General features: G+C 37.2%; 1 long non-coding RNA gene across 1 annotated transcript; it reads right to left on the minus strand.

Moving 5' to 3' along the window:
• Window positions 1–1,308: 1,308 nt before the first annotated feature.
• LOC121102393 lies at window positions 1,309–6,636 on the minus strand. The gene is made up of 3 exons (XR_005834487.1): window positions 6,602–6,636; window positions 2,632–2,723; window positions 1,309–1,517 (listed from the first exon to the last, which is right to left on the minus strand). It is a non-coding gene; the product is annotated as an uncharacterized LOC121102393 (long non-coding RNA).
• Between the last annotated feature and the right edge of the window lie 1,719 nt (window positions 6,637–8,355).

The raw sequence follows: 8,355 nt of genomic DNA on the forward strand, positions 1-8,355 counted from the left end.
TCAGATAAGGAATCAGAAGCTAAAGGAAGTTAATCTCCCCCAATTCCCAGAGTTAGTGAGCAGAAAACCCTAGGTATGCCCACCCCCCAATTTCCATTCTCTTTCCATTTCACAATGTGGTTGTTGCTAAGCAGTAGTGTTATGGTGGTGTGCTTTGTGGTGAATCTGGTAGGCTTTAGGATTGTCCACTCAAGGAGCTGAAAGAACTAGCAAGTGTCAAGCAAATGGGAACAATTGCATATGGCCCAGTTACCCACATCCAGGTATGTCCAGCTGTGTGGTCATTCCCACCTTCCAATGAACATCTTTGAATTGGGAGGAAATTTGCATATAGTGACATTTTAGAGACTCTTTCAGGAAAGTGTTCATTTATTTATTTCTGTATTTTTAGAAATCTTAGACTGTAGAGAAAGCACCTATATTATTGCTCAACTAAAATTCTGGATATTCACAGTGGTAGGGAAGATTATAAGTTTTGCAGATCTGGTTGAAGTCTTTTTTTTTTTTTTTTTTTTTTTGCCACTTACTAGACTATGACATTGAACACACCACTTAATGCCCTCTAAGCTATGTTCTCATTACTTAAAAATGATGAAGAAATAGGAAGATAATAATAGCACCTATCTAATAGAGTATATTTGAGATTGAATTAGTAAAAGTAAGTAAAATGTGTGTTCTCAACTGGTGGCAACTTTGGTCTCTCAGGAGGTACTTAGCAATGCTTGGAGACATTTTTGTTACAACTGGGGGAGTGCTACTGGAATCTACTGAGCGGTGACTAAGGATGCTCTGAAAAACCCTACAATGCATAGATAGTCCCTTCAGCAAAGAATTACTCAGCCCAAAATGTTAATAGTTGCCGAGGTTGTGAAACCTTGGTGTGTCTCTCAGGACCTACTATATAACGATATAAAAACAAAAAACGAACCTCCTAAAATCATCCAGGACTATGGAACCCTTGGAAAAACCTCTTTGGAAGCACTGAGATCTATGACAGTCAGATGAAAATACATCTGAGGTATTGATTAAATATTTCATTTTTCATCTAAATATTTTGAAGTCATGAGCAGATGCTCCATTCCACGGTGAGAGGTACGCAGTATGGAGTCCATTGTTTAGGAGTTTCCCAAGACTGAATTTGCATCTGATGGCGAGCTCTGTTTTTTCATTTCAGGAGTGGATTACTCTACAACATTACTTTTGGGAAGGGAGGCTTATTTGTTTCTAAGTATTCATTTTGTAACTTAAAAGCATCTTGAATTATTAAACCAGTTATTTTCCAGGCCCGTAAATGTTTTCAGCATGTTGCTTAAGTTTCCCTGAGTCAGCACATAGTAGTGCATGTTGGAAGACCTCAGTCAAAACCATTTCCTTAAGATGTTAGTATTTTTCTTTGGGCTTGTGATGTTTAGGTTGCTCATTCTGACAAGAGAGCATGTTTTTCTCCCAAACCCCCACATTCATGGCTGTGGTGAGAATTCTGCTCAGGGCAAAGGTGTCTGCATCACAATTTCAGACTAAAGAAAAGAATAAAGAAGAGAAGCACAAGTGGTCATTTAATATTTTCTCCTGATGTTGGACTCTTGCTTACTTCTAGCCAGGAGTCAAACCATAAGGTAAACCTTTCAACCCACATTTTATGAGACAATAAGAGAGTACTTGGAGTTACTACTAAAAAAATTCTTTTTTTGTGTTTCGAAGCCAAATGCTTTTACAAGAGGCAGAAAAAGGGGGGAAAAACACCCAAGTCAAATTGATGAAAGCCAGTCAAAATATGGCCTTGTTGTGGCTGATACAGCTACCCTGGCTGGTCCCAAAACACAGAAGGCTTCTTCAGGCATGGCTCTCAACACTGATTGAACTAGATTTCTGTGTCAACTGCTTGAAAGCTGCAGTCCTGCACCACACATTTCCTGAGTATATTCTTGAAAATTATCAGACCTGTTTTGTTCATTACCAGGAGCCTGAAAAAATTACCTGCAAACATGGCAGCAAGGCTTTCTACAGCCAGTATGGGCTGATAATTAAACAAATGTCCTCAAAGCTTGTGAATACATCATGTAGGGGCTTCGGGCATTGGGGCAGGTCTCCTCCATAAAAACTCCCTGGAAATCTCCACTGGCCCCTAAGGATGGATAGCATCCCACCTAAACCTGCTCACTTAATAAGCCCTCAGAACATATGGTTTGTCATCAAGGAGCAAATGTGTCCACGCTTAGTTTTTCTTTTAAACAATATTTATCAATACAAAGGCCAGAGAAAGAAGTGTTTTTCCTCTTCATGTCAAGAAATCTGAATTCTGCATCATGAAATCATGAGATTATACCCTCTAAGGATTGAAAAGGACATAGCTCATCACCCGCTCAGTTTTACAGAGTGCCCCAAGCTCATTATGCCTGAACGGGGAGTGACAGAGCCCCAGCCAGAGGTCTCCGTGCTGTAATGCATGTGGCAGCAGAGGTCTTACTTGTGTTAACTCTTCTCTTTGTTGTGTTCGGCTCAGACTAGACTGCTCAGCTCTTATTTCTCCTGATATTGCTAACAGTTCATTTATAACCCCTACCCCCTTTCCCGCATCTGACTTTGAAGAACCTGAATTCATTTAAGCTTTGATTAGTGGTAATTATTTACCTGTCAGACCCCAGCTGGACTGCATCACCAAAGCTGAGTCACATAGTGTTGCTTCCAGTGACTGCTTCCAAACAATTAAATCAGAGAAGCACCTGTGTAAATATGTAATATTTGGCGATAAGAAAATGATTAGGCAACAGAAACTGAGCTGAACTGGTGAAAAATAGTGCATATTTTCCCCTGGAGGCTTTTCACATATGCCTTGAAGCATTTCCAATCTCAAGAAGAAGGTCAGGTTATTTTCCCACCCCTCCTACACCTTGTTTGTTTGGAAAATATAGCTAATCTGATATCACCAGATTTGATTTGTTTGCAAACATTAAAATTTTAAGGAAACCATCTCATGTGTAAGCTGAGAGAGAAGAAGTTGAAATCGGGTGACAGACTAACCGGTAATTTTCTTTTCCAAAGCCAAACTGTCTATCTCAATAGAGAAGCTACAATTGAAACTCATCTTGGACAATGATATCTGTTCTTGTTTGTATTTAGGGCTTCTGTGATGAGATTCAAAGTGCAGGATAGTGGAAAGAATGAGTTTTTGTAAACAGAGCAGGAGATGAATCCCAACGTTACCACCCAGTAGAGCTGTGTGATTTTTTAACACGTTTTTGAGCCTCAGGTTCCAAGTCTGTAAAAAGGACATGAGTCCTAACCCACCATGCTGTGCCACATGTAAAGTGCCAGTCTCACTGCCTGCTTAGCAAACATTCACTGTGCTCCACTCCATACTAATAGACTGAAAAATCCATCATCTTTGACAGTTCACCATTCAGTAGTCCATAGTTAAAACTGTTGGTGATTTTTTAAAAGATTTTATTTATTTATTTGTGAGAGAGAGAACGAGCACAAGCAGGGAGAGCAGCAGGCAGAGGGAGAAGCAAGCTCCCCACTGAGCAAGGAGCCCAGTCTGGAACTTAATCCTAGGACCCAGGGATCATGACCTGAGCTGATGGCAGATGCTTAACTGACTGAGCCACCCAGGCGTCCCTGATTTTTTAAAATTGTTTTTGATGAAAATCATTTTTCAGCAATAAGAGGTACCACCAGAAATTCTAAAATTTCTTCCTTATATTTCAAAAGATACCCTACCCTGCTTTTGGAATTTGTTCCTTCTTTTTTTTTTAGTAATATTTTTTTATTATATTATGTTAGTCTCCATACAGTACATCCCTGGTTTTTGATGTAGTGTTCCATGATTCATTACTTGCGTATAACACCCAGTGCACCATGCAATATGTGCCCTCCTTAATACCCATCACCGGCCTATCCCAATCCCCTCTGAAGCCCTCAGTTTGTTTCCCAGAGTCCATAGTCTCTCATGGTTCATTCCTCCTTCTGTTTACTGCCCCCCCTTTCTTCTTCCCTTTCTTCTCGTACTGATCTACCTATGTTCCATAAATGAGTGAAACCATGTAATTGTCTTTCTCTGCTTGACTTATTTCGCTTAGCATTGTTCCTTCTTTTAACACGAATTCATGTAGACTAACTATAAGTGAAGTCTGTTCAGTTCCGCAGTTAGGCATAGAAAGATATTGACCCTTCCTGACCATCAGTGGATTGTTTGTTGTTTCATTTGAGCTGGTTGGTATTTTTAGCTGAAGGACATCCACATGTGGTTTTTCATGGACCCACTCCTGTTTTGTTTCTTGTGCAGTTAAGGATGTCATTTTGTTCAAAGCTCAAACCCATGTCATCTCTTCCCAAGCTCTGTGATCTTGGGCAGGTTAAGTATTTGTGCTTCAGTTGCTTCAGGCGTAAAATGGAGAGGATGATAACTAATGCATAAGATTATTCAGAGAATTCAGTGAGTAACTATGGAGAACTTAGAACAGTGACTTGAACAGAGAAAAAATTGTAGATGTGGTTGCTATCATTACTGGGACTAATGTAGGCAGCTAACAATAGAGTTGGTTGAAAGAGCTAGTGTGAGTAACAGAGTGTTCAAACTCTCAATCAAATCTTCCCAAGTCAAAAAGGTCGCTGTTAAAAATTTCATCCTCTTTCATAAAAGTCATTCTTAATTTCATTTAGTTTGAATACAGTGTTTATTTGTGTTTTCTGAATTAGACAATAAAAAGTAAGAAAGCCTTCTTTGGAATGTTACTAATTATTTGTAGAGGCCAGTCCAATTGTCTTTGGACTTCGAGTTTAATTGAGATAGTCACTAATTTTTAAAATCCACAGAATATCATTCACTGTCTGCATTAAGTTGATATACTTATGAGGGTAAGGGAATAAATAGCAAAAAGTTGTAAAAAGTCAAGGTTTATTTACTATCACTTTTAAAGTAAACATTTTGAAATAGGCATATGGAATGTTTGAGGATATAGACATATCTCATTCTGCTGCGCTAAGAATTGAAGTTACTCAAAGTTTCCTAATCACTTTGTCAGTTTGACGTCCTCTTCTATTTTTGATGGACCCTTTGTTTATTTGTAGAGGTGTTTTGCTACTATAAAAAGTGAGCCTCTTGAATACCCCCACCATTTCTGAAGCCAAAAGATAATACTGTGACAGCAGAGGTAATATAGATTTGTAAGAGGCTGTGAAAGGAGTTATAAATGCAAAATATAAAGGTAAGAAGGATCAAACTACTTGGGGCACATCTTTTCCTTTCCTAATCCATTAAGCAAATTGATTAGTGTTAAATGAAAAGATGTGGTGGGGTGATTTGCTTTAGAGTAGGAAAAGGACTTTGAAGTATTAAGCTGCCTACACATCTTAAAAATAAATTTACTCTGGAATTCCCATTAGATCTCACTGAATTCACTGAGCAATATGGCCTCCCTGTTTTGTTTAACAGCTATATATTCCTAAGGGTATTAACTCAATTGTGTTAGAGCGAGCTTTAATGTGCTTCTTCCTTGAGGCCTTATCACTTATCTAGAATGTTGATTAACTCTGTACATCGATATACCATGGTCCAATTGAGTAGCTCTATGATAAGCATCTCAACAACAGCAACATAAAATCTAAGCAGAGAAATAGATGGTGCACTGATAAATAGAAGTGCATGCATTGAATTCTAAAAAATATATATTTTCCCCTTCTGCAATTTCAAAGCCAATATCCAAAGTCCCTTCCATAAATGTATCAGTGTATAATTCTCTAAATTTGCTATATTTTTACTAAACATTCAGTTTTTCTAGGAAGTTAAAGAAATTATTCTAATGCTACATTTTTGCTCATTTATAATTAACCTGAAATATTTTTCATCTGGTTTAAATATTCTGCCAGCACCTCTTAACACCTGACTTCCTGGTCAGTTCCCATTTAAATTTCTGCAGCTGCAAACTCTCAGGCAGCTATTGATTCTGCATCTCCTTGCTAAAGGTTACTAACTTCATCAACAGTAACGCTATAAATTACATCTGTTAAGATTCTCTTACTGTTGCTAGCTGACAATGTACTTTTGTTTTCTGGCTGTTCAGTGTTGCTGACATTCATCGTGTCCATCACTCTACAAAGACTATTGGACTGAATTATTCCTGGATACTGTTACCCAGTTGACACTTTCAGCTTCTGAATCATGAGCTGAAACCAAAAATCTGATGTTTTTGGCAGCAACACCCACTCTGTATTATCTTTGGTCCAAAGAGGCTTTCAGAGCATGAAAAGCATGTTGAGTCCTTAAGCTTCTTCCTGCCTCCTTTCACCAATGCATGGCATTCAGGAGCATAGATGTGGGATAACATCTTTAGTTTGTTGTGTTTAGAAGAAGAAAATAGAGTTGCTAAAGATCTACATAAAGAACAATTAAGCATCATGGCATTAACATGAGCTAGAAGATTATAGATCTGCGGGTCTCAATTGGTTTACTCCAAAACTTTCATGAGAATGTCACCTAATTGGGAATAGTCTGTGAAGGTTTCGTTTTGCACGACTGAAAGCATTTGTACCCATGCATGACAACAGTTATCACATATGATGTTGGTCATGCAACATGATGGGGGAAGCGGTTAAGACTTACCAAGAGTAGCAAAGGCGAGACATCGAAGAATATAAATCTGAAACAAATAGCAAAAAGATTTTTGATGCAAAGGATATATAGGCAGAAACCTAAATAACTTTGCCCCGTGAGTATATAAATAAGCATATTCCCCAGTTTATTGAAGTATAATTTACATACTACAAAATGAATGTACCCATTTCAAGTACTTAGTTCAATGAATTTTGATACGTGCCTAAACACATGTAAGTAACACCCAAGTCAAGAAACAGAAATTTTTTTTAAAAGATTATTTATTTATTTAGCACAAGTGAGCAGGGGGAGGGGCAGAGAGAGAGGGAGAGAGAGAATGCCAAGGAAACTCCACACTGAGCGCTGAGCCAGAAGCAGAGCTCCATCTCACGACCCTGAGATCATAACCTGAGCTGAAATCAAGAGTCGGGTGTTCAACTGACTGAGCCACCCAGGTGCCCCAAGAAACACAAAGTTTCCAACACACTAAAATATTATCTTCTGACCCTGCCCAGACAACTTCCCAACCCAACCTCAGCTGCTGTTACATTTCTATCAGTATAGACTGGACTTACCTATTTATACAAATGGAATCATGTGATATGTACTCTTTTGTGTTTGGCTGCTTTCACTCAGCAAACTATTTTTGAGAGTCATTCATATTGTATATATCAACACACATTCATATATAAATATACTAGCAGACTGTGTACATATACTTTTTTTTTAAGGTTCATACATAGGAGATGAATTGACGGGTTATATAGTAAGTTTATATTTAACTTTGTAAGAAACTACCAAAATGTGTTCTAAGATATTTATGCTATTTATACTCCCACCGCAAGTGAGTGCCATTTTCAGATCTGTATACTTGCCAAATCTTAGTAATGTTCCTCTTTTTTCATTTTAACCGTTTTAGTGGAAATTGGATAGTTTAAAATCACATTTCTATGGTGACTATGATTTGTTATATCTTTCAGTGTTTATTAGCCACTTACCTGCTTTCTTGTTGGTGAGGTATATGTTTAAATCTTTTGCCCATTTTAAAAAATTAGGTTGTATTTTTATTATTGAGGTATGGCAGTTCTTTTTATATTCTGGGTAAAATTTTATGTTTAAGATAAGTATTGTAAATATTTTCTTTCAGCCTTTGACTTGACATCTTTTTTTAATAGTGTTTTTCAGTAGCAAAATGTTTACTTTTGGGGAAATCCAATTTATCAATTTTTTTAATGGTTAGTGCTTTTTGTGTCCTAAGAAATCTTTGCCTACACAGTCATAAAGCTTTACAGTTTTAAATTGTACATTCAGTTCTGTGATCTGTTTCTAGTTTATTTTTTGTATGTGGTAGGAAGTAGGGTTCAAAGTTGATATTTTTCAATACAGACATCTGATTATTGCAGCACCAGTTTTGGGAAACACTATTCTTTCTTCTCTTTGTTCAAGTTCACTGACCTTTACTTCTGCAGAATCAAACTGCTGTCACAACTAGTGAATTTTTCACTTTAAATATTATTTCTCTCTGTTTTAGAAGTTTCATCTTTTTCAAAAATAGTTTTCATTGCTTTAATTGTATTCATGTTTTTGAAATAAATAAACTATAATAGCTATTTTAAAGTCTGTATGCACTAATTACATCTTCTCTGTCACTTCTGGCTCTATTCCTGTTGCCTAATTTTTCTCCTGCTTATGGAAAAAAAAGTTTTTTCCTAATCCTTTCCGTGTCTGGTAATTTTTGATTGGATGCTGTGCATTCTTAATGT

This window comes from Ursus maritimus, unplaced genomic scaffold, assembly GCF_017311325.1.
Source record: "Ursus maritimus isolate PB19 unplaced genomic scaffold, ASM1731132v1 scaffold_14, whole genome shotgun sequence".
Lineage (NCBI taxonomy): Eukaryota > Metazoa > Chordata > Mammalia > Carnivora > Ursidae > Ursus > Ursus maritimus.